Raw genomic sequence first — 16,694 nt, 5'->3', positions numbered from 1 at the left:
TCTGTATTAGTCTGTTTTCACACTGCTGATAAAGATATACCCAAGACTGGGCAATTTACAAAGGAAAGAGGTTTAATGGAGAACTCACAGTTCCACGTAGCTGGGGAAGCCTCACAATCATGGCAGATGGCAAGGAGGAGCCAGTCACGTCTTATATAGATGGCAGCAGGCAAAGAAAGAGGTTGTGCAGAGAAACTCCCATTTTTAAAACCATCAGATATCATGAGACCCATTCACCATCATGAGAACAGCACAGAAAAACCCGCCCCTATGATTCAATCATCCCCAACCAGGTCCCTCCCACAACGCGTGGGAATTATAGGAGCTACAAGCTGAGATTTTGGTCGGGACACAGAGCCAAACCATATCACCTTCCTAAGTAAAAACAGGAAAATCAAATAAACTAGAAATTCCAGGTTATTATAGAATGCCTAGGGACACGCATTTCACTACAATAATTCCTACTTTCTTCATTTGGAGCCACTAATAATGAGAACAGAATGAATACCCCAACAGCAAACAAGTATATTTTCATCAAAACATTGCTAGTCATGATTTACCTCAGTGTATTGCTAATTCAGTAGAACCTGAATATCTCATCACAATTTGTATTTTTTTCTGCAAAGAAATGTTATCCCTAACCTAGATTCTATATCTGAGAAACATTTCCTTTCTTTTCCTTCCTTTATTAAAAATCTCAAATCACTACATAATTCCTAGGTTAAATTATCTACCACCAGTAACTCAGTCTACATGGCAATGGTGAAAAGCTCATGGAATCTTAAGTTACTCCTAACTAAATTGACGATGACTTTAGGCAAGCCATTTAGCTAATCTGGACTAGCTCAATTCTTCATTTGAAAAACAGAAATGGACAAAAGAAAGGGAGGATAAAAATGTCTGCTCCAGCTAATCCACAGGGCTGTTTGAAGTGTTAAATGGTTATATGTAAAGGTTTCTTTCAAGAAATCATTCACGAATAAATATCACCTTTATGTAGAACTGTAGTTTTAAGGAAACTTTACAATAAGGATAGTGTTTTTCTTGTATTCAATGGCACTTCAGCACAATATGTGTCATCATTTATATTTTTAAGTCTACTAATTAACTCATGGTATTCACTAAAGAAACTAAACAGGGTTTGCTTCTCTAACAGCAAAATATATTTTTATAATAGTTTCTAATAATCTAGTTCTTCCAATGGAAAACAAAGTATGAGCTCAGTGGATAAAACTATTCACCCCACATGGTTAACTACTATTACAGAAATCTATTACGGAAATGCTTGAATGTAATTCAAATAAAATTAGAAACTTGAAACCTACCAAAGTTCTGTGATCAAGCATTACCAGTACTTAGCCAGAGTAATACACCTTAGTGTATTATTAACAGTCTATATCTAAGCCAACCCATAGCCGTAATTTTCCTTTTTGCTCCCAAATACTCTCCCTCTAGACCTATTATTTCAAATATTTTTATCTTCACAGAGAAGACAATCCTTTGAAGTTTGACTCTGGTTTCCGAAATTATTTGAAAATAGAACCAAATCCTAATTTGTTTTCCAACTTAGTATTCCTTTCTTGTTCAATCTGATAACATCCTTATTTCCTAGTCCACTATTGACTACTGTATAATTGTATAGTTATGTTAATATATGTTTTAAATTACTAAAGCCAGGGATATCACAATAGTTTTGCTGAATAAGATTCAATAAGTGCTCACTGAAACTTTTTAGTACAAATTTAAAACTCCTAAAAAAGTAAATATAATATATTCTAAATTGTTATTTAATATATATCCTTAATTATATTTGAACCTAATAAATTGGTGCATATATTAGCTGATAAAACAAATATTATTCCAGGGATAAGAACAAGGATCTATTACTGTCTCTGACACCTAAAATGTATGTGATTTTAAGAATAGAAAAACTTGTCTTGCCTCTTTCCTCATATGTTAAAAATATATATTATATGCAATACCTGTTTCACAGAAATGTTGTGAGATTCAGATGAGACAAAATCTGCCAGAGTACCCTAAAATGCAATGAAAGCAATTTAAAAGTGATAATGTAATTATTTACATAGTAAAATCTGTGATATTAGTGATATTGCCTTTAGTAGTTACTGCAAAGTGCTATTTCCAGTATTTTGTTTAGTTTTTGTGTTAAGTTTCATAATAAATCTGCTTTGATTTTTAGTTTACCTGTTTCAAAAACTTAGTAGTTTCAGTTACAACCAAAGCATGTTCTTGGGTGATCTATTAATGGGAAAACCCACAATTATTTTTGCTTCAATCTAATAGTTGCTATCATTGGCATAGGATATAAAAATATATAAAGTGTAATGATATTGTAAAGGAAATACTGTATATCATGTTCTCAAAGTGTCTTCCATTTCTCTGAATCATGATGCTTATTTGAGTTGTCAGTCCTTATCCTGGAACCTAATTGTAACTGAGAATTGTAATTTTTTTTCCTAATGAATATAATTAATCCATTTCCTTTAAAGTTCTTACTAATTCTTTTGTGATCCTATCATATTATTAGCAATTGTAAGTACTTAGACATTTAGTATGTATTATACAGTATTGTCTTCTGGCTAATATTGTTCAACCTTCACTGCCATCTCTTTAAAATCTATTCTTCAAGTCTATGATTTATGATTAAAATTTCATCCAGTTATGTAATATTTTCCTGTAATTAAAACTAAACTCATTCTAAGATCTACTCAAATTGATTCTGAAGCTGGAAATATAAATGACTTAAAGTTATGAAACTTAATTGGAATACTCTGACATCATTATTTTGTTTAATATTTTGAACCATTCTAATATTTGCTGGATCAGGCCAAGAAATTATTTCATATTTTTTCCAGTTATGAGTCTGAGATAGTCTGATTTTTGACATGTATTTAATTACATATGATTTTTTATTTTAATGCCATTGTAAATTAACTCAATTGTTTCTCATTGTCTTAAAACATGAGGCCAGGCGCGGTGGCTCACGCCTGTAATCCCAGCACTTTGGGAGGCCGAGGCGGGTGGATCACGAGGTCAGGAGATCGAGAACACGGTGAAACCCTGTCTCTACTAAAAATACAAAAAGTTAGCCAGGCGCGGTGGCGGGCGCCTGTAGTCCCAGCTACTCGGGAGGCTGAGGCAGGAGAATGGCATGAACCGGGGTGGCGGAGCTTGCAGTGAGCCGAGATCGTGCCACTGCACTCCAGCCTGGGCGACAGAGCGAGACTCTGTCTAAAAAAAAAAAAAAAAGAACAGATCGTGTTCATAGAACTGATATTTCTATTTACCATAGAGTAAGTTTTCTTCTCTATTCTTTGATAATAGAGTATGAAGATGTTTTGCTATCTGTTTATTTTGTCTTGATTCTTATATTTCTTTTCCTTTTTGTATATTTTGGATTTTCCCTCTCAAAAAAAAAAAAAACCCTAAAAAGATATAGGGTATTTTGGCTGCTATACGTGCCCCATTAGGTACATGGAAACAGTCTATGCTTAAATGGTATGGTTTAGATTCGGATCCCTACACAAATCTCATGTCCAGTTTTAATCCCCAGTGTTGAAGGAGGGGCCTGGTGGAAGGTGATTGGATCGTGGGGGTGGATTTTCCCCTTGCTGTTCTTGTGATAGTGAGTGAGTTCTCACGAGTTCTGGTTGTTTAAAAGTGTGTGGCACCTGCCCCTGCTCCCTCTTCCTCCTGCTTTGGCCATATAAGACGTGACTCCTTCCTCTTAGCCTTCTGCCATGGTTGTAAGTTTCCTGAGGCCTCCCCTAGCCATGCTTCCTATACAGCCTGTAGAACTGTGAGTCAGTTAAACCTTTTTTCTTTATAAATTACCCAGTCTCAGGTAGTTCTTTATAGCAATGCAAGAACAGACCAATACAGAAAACTGTTAGCAAGATTGGGGTTCATACCCACATGGGCACTAGCTTAACATTATTAAGTTATGTGTTATGTTAAGAGTAATGAAATCCAAGGCAATTTTGGCAGACACTCAAGTTCATTTAGCACTTACAAAAACATTTTAATCCAATTGGCCCTTTATCTCACTGAGATCCTCAAATTATTACCACTAAACAGACTTTGCTGTTCCTGTAAGTATCAGAGCTTAGAAAAGACTAGTAGAATTTCATTGGGAAGGTGATGGCTTCTGAATCTCAATGGTACAATTAAGACATGAATTCCAACGCTGAAGTGAAAACTTTCAGTTGTTTTCCTAACCCTGCTAGAACTATATCGTGTCTCCTAGCAAGCACAATTTAAACATTTACATTTATTTCAATGGTTGCTTTCAATGTCATTTGTTTTAATTTGATACTGTTTCTGAGCTGCACATAAAGAAATGAGAACTATGAAAGTTTTCCCAAACTAATAATGAATGGAAGTTTCACTTAGATTAAGTGACTATTCGGCTGTATTCTAAGATAAAAGTCTAGTTGTGAGGAAAGTGGTTAGCATGGTGTCTAATTTACCATTTGTTCCCACTTTGAGGACTTTTATTTTGAGACAGCAAATACAAAATAATCTCTACCAAGTGTCTTTCGTTGTTTCTGTTGTTGTTCTGCAAAATGTGTGTACTAATAAGAAAATAAAAAGAAGTTCTTCAAATTAGGTAAATGAAAATCTAATTGGATATTCTACTCTAAAATCTGAATGATTAGCTGATATGTTCAATTTTGATATTTTACAAACCAATATCTTTAGGGGTCTATACTATACTAAGACTTCTCAGAGCTTTTGGATTTCTTTAAAAAGATTTTAAGATATTGGTACACCATTGACACTGTATGACGAATGGTTTTCATTTTTGAAATGGTATAATCGTATGTACAAAGTGTCCATGAAATAGATTTGACTGCAAAATGGACAAGCAACTGGTTGTTATTCTGAACTACAGTTTCAACCAATATAGTCACACCAAAGGTTAAAATCAAATTTAACCTCTAAATGCAAATAATTGTAAATCTATTTGAATTTAAAACTTTCATCCATTGCACATACCTAAATTGTTTCTTTTTTCTTTTAAGAAATCCTGTTACCCTTGGCTTACTTCATCTTTATCATGCTTGTTTACCAGACTATGGATCAGCCCCTTTTGGATAACTGTAGTTTGAGGGGCAGCAGCTTCCATGTGTACAGGGAACTTGTTAGAAATGCAGAATTTCAGCCTCACCTAGAATCTACTGAATCAGAATCTGCATTTTAACATTTCTAGATGATCTGTCTGCACATTATAGTTTGAGAAGCACAGGAATAGAATGTAATTTCCTAGAAACTGGAGTTTAAAATAACAAGTCGTTAGCAGTGATGCTGATTGATTAGTAATTGTATATTGGTTCTATTTCTTTCTAAAGTGTTTTGATTCTGTTATATATGCCAGCTATCCAATTTGTGAACATTAGCCTTATATTCCCATATCTGTTTACTCCTGTATGCAGTTCTGAGGCATTCAGAATGTCTGTGACTTTCAGTGAATTCAAATGCTCTTTCTTAAGTAATCCTGTTTTGCACTCATGGCCATTATAAAATGGCCAGCACATATTGTAACTGCTTTATTTTATGGATGCTAAAACTGAATTCATGGACTAAGAAAGGCTGCAGACAAGGAAAGCTTTAAGAACTGTGGAGGCAGACTGAAGGGTAAAAGGTCACTGTCAAACTGAGCAAATTCTTTCCCGATCTAAAAAGAAAGGCAAAGGAAATTCTGCCTGAGGAGCTCTCATGTAAAGGTTTTGTCCTGTTTGTGTGTGTTTGGTGTGTGTATTACCTATTCTTAAGCCTCTCTTTAAAAAAATTTAATGTATTCATGTTTTGGAAGATTTTGATTCCCCCAACCTAGCAAACAACCATCAAATAACAATTAAGGTATTCTTTTTTCTTTTTCTTTTTCTTTTTTTTTTTTTTTTTTTTGAGACGGAGTCCTGCTCTGTCGCCAGGCTGGAGTGTAGTGGCGCGATCTCGGCTCACTGCAATCTCCGCCTCGCGGGTTCAAGGGATTCTCCTGCCTCAGCCTCCCGAGTAGCTGGGAGTACAGGCGCACAGCAAGACGCCCAGCTAATTTTTGTAATTTTTTTTAGTAGAGACGGGGTTTCACCATGTTGGCCAGGATGGCCTCAATCTCTTGACCTCGTGATCTGCCCGCCTCAGCCTCCCAAAGTGCTGGGATTACAGGCGTGAGCCGCTGCGACCAGCCAACACTTAAGGTATTCTAAATATATAATATGAGAAGTAAAAGAGAGAAGCTATCCAAGGCAGTTTCAAAAAGCTTGCATATTTCACACTGAACAGAAAATCAGGCCCTATCATCCAACGCTCTGGTAGTTCTCTTTCTTCTCTACTTGATTTCCTTTCTCCTCCCCTCTTCCTCTGTCACAAAGTAAAATAAAGCAGTCTACGATTACTCAGGAAAGAAAGGAAAGCTTTACTTTGGCATAATTTTCCTGCCTACCTTTGCCTGACCCATACTCCCTAACAAACGCACATATGCCCTGGCATAGAGAATGAGATTATGTAGCAAACATCAAATTTTAGAGAATGCACTCAAAATCTTCCCCAGATTATATTTAAAACCTAAAGGAAATGTGTACTTAACTATTTAGAGTAAATATGCATTTATAAAAATAAAACCATCCTTCCAGGAATGTATATTTCTAGCCATTTTAAGTAAATGGGCTTTTCCAGTCATTTAAAAAAAAATACTTAATGTATTGATACTTGAATCCATTCACTTGTTTTCCATATCAAAACATCATTTTTCATGTTTTATAACATAATATGCACAATACAGGTGCTTTTAATAATCTCTATTCAATACAAAATGTGGGAAACAGTATTTTCTAGATCTGAGTCAGAGTGGGAAATTGTTTACTGCAACAAAAAACAAACAAGTTTTGGATACATTTAACTTTCTGATAAGATACTATTATTAAATTTGAGCAAAGGTAATTAAAAAGCCCTACATGATGGTGTTTTAAAATTCTAAACACATTGGAAAGCAGGGAACAAGTATGTTTGTGGAATAAATTAATTCATGCTCTCACCCAATACCTTACATGAACTCCAGTAGCACTCATGTCTCATCCCTGAGTCTTCCTTTTCTTATCTGTAAAATGAGGGGTTTGGACTAAATTATCTTTCCGGTCCCTTCCACTTTCAGAGTCTATAAAACCTGCACTATACTTGATGTACTGTAATGTAGAGTGACAACGAATATTTGTTGAATTCAATTTAATGTGACTATATATTACTTTGTTGTTGTTGTTGTTCATTGTTTTAGCCCTATTAGAATATAAGCTTTTCAAAGACAGAACTCTCCAAAATTTCTTTAAGGGCCACCCTTAACATTTAAAGTATTGCAATGCTGGACAAGCCATAGGTTTTTAGTTATTGATGGTTAATGAATCAATACAGTCAAATTGATAATACGTGCAGAGCCAAGGGACAAGGAAAGAATGTCCTAGATGTCTACTGCTTTTTGTAAAATATCACAGGATTTTTTTTCCCTTTGCAAAGGGTCTTGAAATAACTTACAATTCCTTCATTTTACTTTTGGGGAAATTGAAGTCCAGGGAGGTGAAGGTTTTTGCCCAAGGTCACTCTCTAGACACTAACAAAACATAAATCATAAAAGACTTTGTGTTCACACAATTTAAATAAACCCCTGCTCTCACTGTACCTGAAACGAGTTTGTAATCTGAAGACAACAAACAATGATTTGAATTTTGGGGGCTTAATATCCTTTCGGTTGATATGATACAAACCCACACTCAACTGATTACCAAAGATATGTTGCTTCCAAAATGTCATGTCAGGAAAAAAAACACTACCTAAAAATCATTGGCAAACATCCCCTAAAATAAATCTTATGTAAAAATACAGGTGTTCTAAAAAAATGACAGTAGGATAGTAGGATATAGGATTAAACATTTGCTACATTAAGTAAACTCAAACTTTAGGGACTGTCATTATGATGGGTCATAATTTAAATTATTTTTGTAAACAAAATGGAAGAAGCATATAAGCATGTACTGTTAACATTTCAATAGTTCTACCATTTTATTTAATATCATATCATGTTTACAAAGCTTAGTGCAAAAAGACACTAAATAGGAGAATATAATGCTAGTAGAAAATTAACTGGAAAACTTATTTTAATATATTTGAATATACTTGTCTTTGAAATTTTTATTTTTTAATCCAAGACACATTATATATTTTTGCTTTTTACATTCAGAACTTTGACAACATATACTCAAAGATAAAAGAGAGGCAAGAAGGGATGTTGGGAAAAGACCTGGCTTGGAGACTAAAGACCATCAATCCTCTTGAAGCTTCCCCTCTTAATTCTGGAAATTCTTAGGGAGCTGATTTCTTCAGCGGGAACTTCAGTCTCCCCATTGACAAAATGGGTATAACCATGCCTTCTTTTTCTACTCAAAAAATTTTTATGAACCTAATATAACTTTTTAAATGATATAAAAATATAAAATACTATACATATTGAAGGAGTTAAAGAATGAATCAAAATAAAGGTGACAGAAAGCAATCTTTTAATTTCATTTTATGTGATGATAGTAACTGAATTATATAATTAGCTAAAATCTCAATTTGCACTCTAATCACTTAAGGATTTTTAAAAGAAATGAATTTTCCTTTAGTTTAATTAAAATCCATCAGCAAATTAATTTTATCATTGTCATGCTAAAAGTTATATTAGATTATTAAAACAGTTTTTATTGAACAGAGAAATATATTCTTCCGGAATTTATTCTCTCCTTTCATTTATCTTTCCTCCTATTTACCCAAATCTACACGTTCAAGATGAGCAGATTAGGTGTACAAAAATCATTCTTTCAGATTTGGGCTGGAAACAAAAATTGTAGCCACTGATGTTCTTTGTCTTAAAATGTATTATATTGATCCAGTGCATAACACATTAGAGACAATTAAAAGGGCAGTTTAAATCCTTGAACAGTTGAGGATTTTTAGATTGCAAAAAGATAACAGGTACATTTATAATTTCTGGCAAGCTACTCCTCAAATTCAAAACAGTAATTGAAAAATACTCTTTTTCCCACGTTTTGGTGCTGTTTGATAATGAGAATGCAGTGTTTCCCCAGATGTAACTGAATATTAAAAGACAGTTTCACCCTAAAATAGTTTTCTCTATCTGATAAACTTTTATTTTACAATTAACCTTGCATAGAGAATAAATCTTAAGGGACCATGACACATAGGTCATTTGATGTTTTCTCCTAACAAAAGATAACCACATTTTAGAGATGATGCCTTCGTGAAGAACTTCTATTGAACAATAACACCATTTCAAATATGATTAATTTGAACATAGCAAGCCAGTTTGGAACATCAAGACATCTTACCTAGTTTTCTTCATTCTGGATACTGAATGATCAATAAAGTCTTCAAATAATAGAATTCTGCTCAGACAATGACATGTAATTTGGAATGTTGTAATATAAAGTCAATCCAATTAAATGTTCCAAAGTATTTTATTTTTCCCAAAGGTAATATGTATATATGTCTTTGATGAAAAATGTATTTTTACAGCATACTCTTTCTTCCCTTCCCAGTTCCCAGCGATGTTGAATCAATTCCACTGAATGTAGAGAGAAGAACGATATGAGAATTGCACCTTTACCATACACACAGAAAAAGAATTTTCTAAGAGTGCAGTTAAAATAAAACAAACAGGGGTTCCTTTGCCTCTGAAGATTGGTAACTGTATGTTGACATGAACACACGTTGACACAGGCTTTAAAATCCTGTGTGTGGGCTGAGGGGGTCTGCTGAGGGGGGTCCCTTCTCAAAATATTTAAACTTGAGCCACTGTACCAATCCCACAAAGCAAAAAGAAAAAAAGGAGGGAGGAGGGAATAAAAATAAGAAAGAATTTCACTGAAAATATAAAAGGAATTACCCATGGGAAGAGAATACAGCAGAAAGGATGGGATGCAGCGAAACAGTGTCAGGAGTGTGTCAGTGAGAACTTCAGAAAGGTTGGAAATACTCCCCAAAGTAAAATATTTGAATCCCTAGCCACAACCAAAGGAAAACAGACATTTGCAGGCATAATAAAAATATATAACAAATTGAAGGAATTCCACTAAAAGTCTTGTGTGAACTAAAACAGCAAAAGACACAGAAAGGAAGAAACCTTGATGACGAAAATTTGGCAAATCTAAGCAAGTTTAAAGTAGAGTGGCTTTTCTTTCCCCTTAGCTTCTTTGAGGTCAATGAAAGATAGGAGAATGCAAGGTGGCTAATGGGGAGGAGGATGTAAAAGGGGGAAATGAGTGGACAAATTAGCAGGATAATTAATGCATGGGAAAGGGGTGGGGAATAGCTGACTTAGAGGAGGAAAAAGAAGCGAGATAGAGCTATTTGTTAGTGCCTAAAGGGAGGAAAAAAACAAAATTAAGAGGCTCTAACTGGTTGTAGAAAGAAGGCTGAAGTGGGTAAAATGTTACATGATGTAAGGTTCAGAGATGATGCAGGGATGTGTGTAGAAAATGGGGTGAGGTGAAGATGAATGTGCTTGAAAGTGGCCGAAGGAGTGGGGGTCTCCCCAGGACAAAGGGAGTTTACTCGATAGATGGAAGATGGTGAATTTTTCGAAGGCTGGATGGGGAAAGTGAGATGAGTAAAAAGATCTGAGTGGATAGATGATGATGCCTAAAGAGAAATTTTATTCCCCAAAGTAGCCTTCTTTTCTTTCTTAGTTATACTGATTAGCTTTAGGCCCTATTCTTTCATTAGTCCTCTTTTCTGGATGTTACATTATCTTCTTAACATATTTGCTTCCACTCTCTACTGTAATACATCAATGTATTCAATTCTTCATTTAAATGCAAACAACAATAATATTTCTACTGTGTGCTATCTATTGCCCAATTTTCTCAGGCTATTTTGTTGTTGTTACTTTAACAAATTTGCTGGGAAAAAATCTTCAAAGATGTTCTAGGTCTACAAGACACACATATACCTCTAAACTTTGTAACAAGACATCAAGCCCTCATGCCCTTCCTTACTTATTCTGTGTAGGGCATGACCTTCCAGATACATTTCTTGGCTAGCCACTGACTAGGAATGACTATTTTTAAAGCCACAGACCTTTCTCTCCTTTATGAACCTCTTCTCAACCTCTTAACAAAAATTAATTCCTCCCTCCATTATGCTCAATTACACCATTTATCACATTGTATCCTAGATCTATAAGAGTGTCATGGCTCAAAGAGGCCCACGCCATGTTTGTCATACTCTCTTTTGTATTCCTAGAGCCTAGCACATTGTCTGGCACAGTAGGTGACTAATTAAAGTTTGTGGACTCTTCAGTGAACAAATACAGGGATGACACCTCCTTTAAATTATGTGAAGCAAGATTCTTGGAGAGAATTAGCCTTCAAAATTTCATTCCCTGAATAATTTTCTTTCCCACTAAGAAAACGTGGCTGCCATACATATTTTTTCAATGTAGCTCAAAGCCAGTGGCTTATATAAACTCCCTTGTCGATGTGCCTCCCCTTGCTCCACCAAGAATCTTATAAATCCTAGCTAAAGGCTGTTGTGGACTGCTTGCGCAGAGAAAAAGAATTTTCTGCTTTCTGAATCTCTTAACCAGATTTCTTCCCTGCCACCAGCAGTCTGGAAGCTCTCTATCAAGAATTTCTATCTCGCAAAAAAAATATAAAGTTTTGAATACCAAGAGAAGGAAGAATGTGAAACCTGCAATCCCTTCTGCCAGGGCTTTCAGCTGCTGAAACCCAGCATTACCTGGACGTCCTTCAGAATCCAGTCCGGTGACAAAAAGGCCAAGGAGCCAGGGGGAAGGGGCAGGGAGTGGGGGTGCACAGTTTATTTCAACCCTTAGCAAATGACTGAGCTCTAGAAAATGAGTGTGTTTTATGCTTGGTCGGAGTTTCTTTCCCATTCCTGTATTTCAGACGCACAGCAACTTTAAGTTTGCTGCCAGCTATACGTCATGAAAGGGAAGCTTTTCATCAAAGGGAAGAAGAAAACGAAGGGGGAAAAATCCTACTTTTACAAAACAGAGTAGTTCTTTGCTTCTGCTCCCTTTGCCCACATCTCTCACCTGCGTCCAAACCAAAACACAGTAAATAAGCAGTTTGTTGCGACACCCCTTGAAGGTTTTTTCCTTTGGAAGGTAATTCTGCTCCAGGCGCCAGTTGCCTCTACACGCCCTGCCTCTGCCCCTCCCTCTTGCCCTGTGCAACCTTCTCCAACTGCATTCTGCGGGCCTTCTACCAAAGCTAAAGAAGGAATTGTCCGCAATCAGGAAAACAGATTAGCCTCAAATTTGGCAAAGCAGGGGCTTGCTCCTTAGGACTGTAAGAGCAAGCTCAAAAGGGAAGCCGCAGCGGGCTTCCGTCTTAAAGAAACCTATTCCTGCATCATCCCAATTTGGAGCGCATCCCAATAAAGAGCATGGTGGTCTCTCCCCTGTGGCAGTAGTGGATAGAGCCTTTCCGCAACTTCCAATTTGCAGTTTCTTCTTTCTGTGAAGGGGATTCCCCAGCCTGCGCTTTCGCCTAAGGTTACAAACCCTCCCCCACCTCACAATTTTGTGGGAAAGATGACCCTCCCCGCCTTCTAGAGAGCTTGCTCTGTGACAGGCGAAGCAGCAGCCACGGGGTTTTTTTTAAAGAGGCCGTTCTTCACATCCTTCTTTTTTATCACCCGAGGGGAGAGAAAACAGCAGAAATTTAACACCAGTTACTACTATTATTGCATCTGGAACACTTGCCCTCTAAAATGTTGCTAAATAAGTAAAGTCACTGTGAATAGTGAAGGTGCAAGCTGAAAAAGGGAGATAGCTGGGGCGCGGAGGAAAGGAGGAAATGGAGGAGGGAAGACCCCAAATCTGGGTTTGAACCCCGGGTTTAAAACCGGCGGCGGGCCGCCAGCAGTGGCCACCCCGGCCTCCGGCGCCTTAGCGCGCCTCTGAGGAGCGAGGGACTGGAAGGGGGGGCTGCGGGCCGGGACCCAGGAAGGGCCGAAGGGACACGAGGGCGGCTGCGCGCAGGGAGCGCGCGGGGCAGGGCTGCTCGCGCTTGCGGGTCGGACTCGCAGCTCGGCTTCCCATCGGCCGGGCCAGGCCTCTCTGCAGCTGACATCATTGCCAGAAGGAGGGGCTGCCCCTGCCAAGGCGACTGAAGAACAGGGTTCTCCGGCCTGGTAGGCAAAGGCGCTCCCTCGCCGCTTGGCGAGTGTGGCGACCTGGCAGCTGCAGCGGGACTCAGCTTTTGGGAACTGCCGCGGCAATTCTTAATTTAGTCGAGGGAGAAAGGTATCTTTACACCTCAGCGCATCCATCCATCTCTCGGTTCTTTCGTCAAGACCGCCCGCACACGGTCCGCGCTCTCTCTATGATGAACCAGACAAAGGCAAGAAAGGGGGAAACGTGTACATACACTATTACTTCGACTTGCTTCCAATTGCTTCCCCACCCCCACCCCCGCCGCGACACACACACACACACACGCGCACACACACACACACAGACCCACAGAGGAAAGGCCAGCCCTGGCGCCGGAATTTCCTGCTGGGATTGCGAGAGTTTGTTTCAAACAAGATTAAAAGTGGAATTCCGTCAGTCTTTACCAAGTTGCGCGGGTGCCCGCAAGTACCGTTTCCTTTTCTATTTTGAGTCACACCTGTTTTACTTTTTAGGGGGCCTAAGAAGACGGTCGCTTTAAGTCACAAAGCACCTCTATGTTCTCAGGTGTGCTCAGCGTTCGGAATTCTCTGCGTGCTCCTCAGGTTGTTTCCTGGTTGCAGCGCTAAGAGCGCACAGGCGACTGCTATGACACCATCGCCTCCTCCCCATCTTTGCTGCCCCCCTCCCCCTTCTACCCGGATTTTCAACCAGTTTCTTCCACACACTTTTCTTCGTACAAACAGATCCTAGGCTGGGTTTAAATCCCATTTTGTGATGTTTCCACACAAGAAAAGGACACTTTAAAAATTTTTATTTTGTTTGTTGTTGAGCTTTAATTCTTTTTCTTTTGTCCTAGCCCCTCTTCCCCACGGTTTTTGCTTTGTGGGTGTGTGCCGCAGTGGCGCAAATAGCAATTCCCAGCCCCCAGCCCACATTTTGCATCGGAGAGGCTAGGGCTCACCCGTAAGCGCTTCACATGAGCAGCCTAGCGCCCCACACCCTAAGCCGCAGGCGGGTGAAGCAGAGGAACGCGGAATAAATCATTCTGAAGCAAAAGGGCCCATCTTCGGTTAAGCTCTAAAAGTCTTTCCCTGGGAGAGGCAAGGAAGCGGCTCTGGCTATACACTCTGAGAAAGTGACCTCTCCTCCTACCCCTCAGTCCCTTTGCGACTAAGCGCTCAGATGCGAGTCCCAGCCGCAACCCGGGCGGACTGCCGCTCCGCTCTTCTAAAGTCTAAAAAATGCACCCGTTTGCGGCTGCTCGCTTTTAAAAAGTCACATTTTCCGATGAACCTCTTTTAAAAGGTACATTACTTTTCTCGAAAAAAAAGAGCCGTTTTATCGCTACGCGCTTTAAGAAAAAGAATTCCTTTGTGAGGACGTGAACTGTTTCTGGGTTCTGTCTTAGAAAACACCATCTATTTATGGGATAGGTGGGCGGTTTATTGATTTATTTATTTGGCTAAGGGATTACAAGTCATTTCTTTAGAGAAAGAGGAACCCTTTTATGTCTGGCAATACTCTTAGAAAAGTCATTTTTTTTAAAATGAGAAAATGATGCCGTTTTTCGGCTAGATTATAAGTTGATTTTTAAAAAATAGGCAGTATTTCTCACACCTACCATCTCCACATCCAGCAGGTGCTGGCTGAGTACAGCCCCATAAATAGGGCGGGAAGGAAGGGCGGGGAGGCGAGCGCCAAGAGAAACAGCACCGGGAACCCTCTGCGCTCCTGGCTCTCCTGGCTCTCCTCTCTGCGCCAAGGGTCGTACCCTCAAGGGTTGGAGCCAGCCTGGCAGGGATCCAAACCCGAGCCCCCAGAGGAGCGCAGCGAGGCCAGGGGTAGTTTCTCAGCTAGAGGCATCGCCCCTCAGCTCCAATCTCTCAGCCGGGCGAGTCTGGGAGTCCGGGACATGCTCTTTTGTCAACACCCGCCCCAATCTTAGAGTTTCCCTCAGCCTCGCTGAAGCTGGCTGTACCCATTAAAGGGAGAGACCTTTTTGCACAGCCAATGTCGGGGAAATTCATGCGCCGACACATTTCTGACAAAAGTGAGAGTTTTCCCAAAGTAACCAAGCGCAGCGGTGGTAGTGCAAAAAGATATTCTCCCTGCGCTCACCTCCGGGGTTTGCTCTTTCTCTTACCTCCCGGGAAGAGAAGGGGGAAGGGAGAATAGCAGAAGCGTCTTTAAAACCACCCCGTTGTCATAGTTCAGACCTCAGGGGCAGGCAGCGGGCAGTGTCCGCGCACTAAGTGTGGACCTCACGCCTCCCTGACAGCACCCTGTACAGGTACCCAGTCCAGTTACTTACCTAATAACGATGCCTTTAGAGTAGAATGAAGAGGTAAACGAAAGGGAGAAAAAAGGCTTCCGCCCGCTCCACGGAGACTGCGACTGCTGTAGCGGGCTCTACCGCCACAGCTCGCAGTCCGCAGAGCAGCCGGAGTCGCTGAGGTTGTTTCTGAGGCTATTCAGGCAGCCCGGGCTGCCTGTGCTGCCTGTGTCGCCGCTGGCACTGCCACTCTGCGCACTCTGTTTGGCTTGCCTTCCTCTTTGCCGCGCGGGCAGCTGAGTGCAGCTACTGCTCACCGCTCCTCCCGCCCCGACAGTTCGCCGACTGCAAGGAGCCAGTGCCGAGCCAGCCCTTTTGAATGGCGAGGGGGAGGGACTTAACAGAGGGGGAGAAAGGGGAAGGAAGGGGGGTGAACCAGGGGAAGGCGTGGGGAGAGAAGTGAACCAGTGTCCGGGCCGCCTGCTGGGAAGGGATGGCGCAGCACCAACTGCTGAGTACCCCCCTCTGGTCCCCTCTCCCTGCACCTCACATCCCCCATCGATCCGGGGGCGGCCCCTCCCCGCTGACGGAGAACCAGCAAGAAGGGCGGGGGAGAGATGGAGGTAAGCTTAGGAAGTTACCGCTCGCCTCCTGGAGAAGGAGGCAGAAAGCGTGCTGGCAGCACTCTCGCTTGCGGGACCCGCTGCTGAAGAAAACGCGCCGCTTTCGGGCTGCTAGCTTTCCTGAGCAAAACCCAGGGCATACAATGTTCTCCTCGGTCCTCTGCCCACTCTTCTCTTAGGCTTCCCTTTAAGTTTCACCCATTCACATTTTCTCAGAGAAGTTTGATTTTTCTTGTGTGTTTTTCTTGTGATACCGCTGGCTGCCGACTCCAGCTAGAGAACAAGCATCCCACAGCACCATTTTCTCATACAAAGGGTACTTAAGGCAGACTAGGGGTAGTAGGGGCAGAAGCCTGGCAAAGTCACAGTTGGAGCTGAGAGGCTGTCCGCATATATCATACTCAACTGTGAGCGGGGTCTGGTACTTCGATCGCCTTTCCAGATTAATCCTCTGACAGCAGCGAAGGGGCGTGTGTGTGTGTGTGTGTGCGTGTGTGTGTGAAGGAGGGAAGGAGAAGTTCTAGCGACCTAGCATTTGGCTACCCCAGAGAGCAAGCAGGAGTGAGTCAGGTGGCATTGCTGCCAG

At 40.4% G+C, this 16,694-nt stretch overlaps 1 protein-coding gene across 1 annotated transcript in view; it reads right to left on the bottom strand.

Moving 5' to 3' along the window:
- The window catches only part of PCDH11X (protocadherin 11 X-linked), an 840,422-nt gene extending 824,351 nt beyond the window's left edge, over positions 1-16,071 (bottom strand). Inside the window, exons 1-2 of the mRNA XM_063703283.1 lie at positions 15,525-16,071; positions 9,399-9,634 (exon numbers count right to left, since the gene is read on the bottom strand). The gene's annotated coding sequence lies outside the window, so the exon portion shown is untranslated. The remainder of the gene's footprint in view (positions 1-9,398; positions 9,635-15,524) is intronic.
- Positions 16,072-16,694: the final 623 nt, after the last annotated feature.

This window comes from Gorilla gorilla, chromosome X, assembly GCF_029281585.2.
Source record: "Gorilla gorilla gorilla isolate KB3781 chromosome X, NHGRI_mGorGor1-v2.1_pri, whole genome shotgun sequence".
Lineage (NCBI taxonomy): Eukaryota > Metazoa > Chordata > Mammalia > Primates > Hominidae > Gorilla > Gorilla gorilla.
The sequence above is the reverse complement of the archived record's forward strand: the minus strand, read 5'-3'. Positions and strand labels throughout refer to the sequence as shown.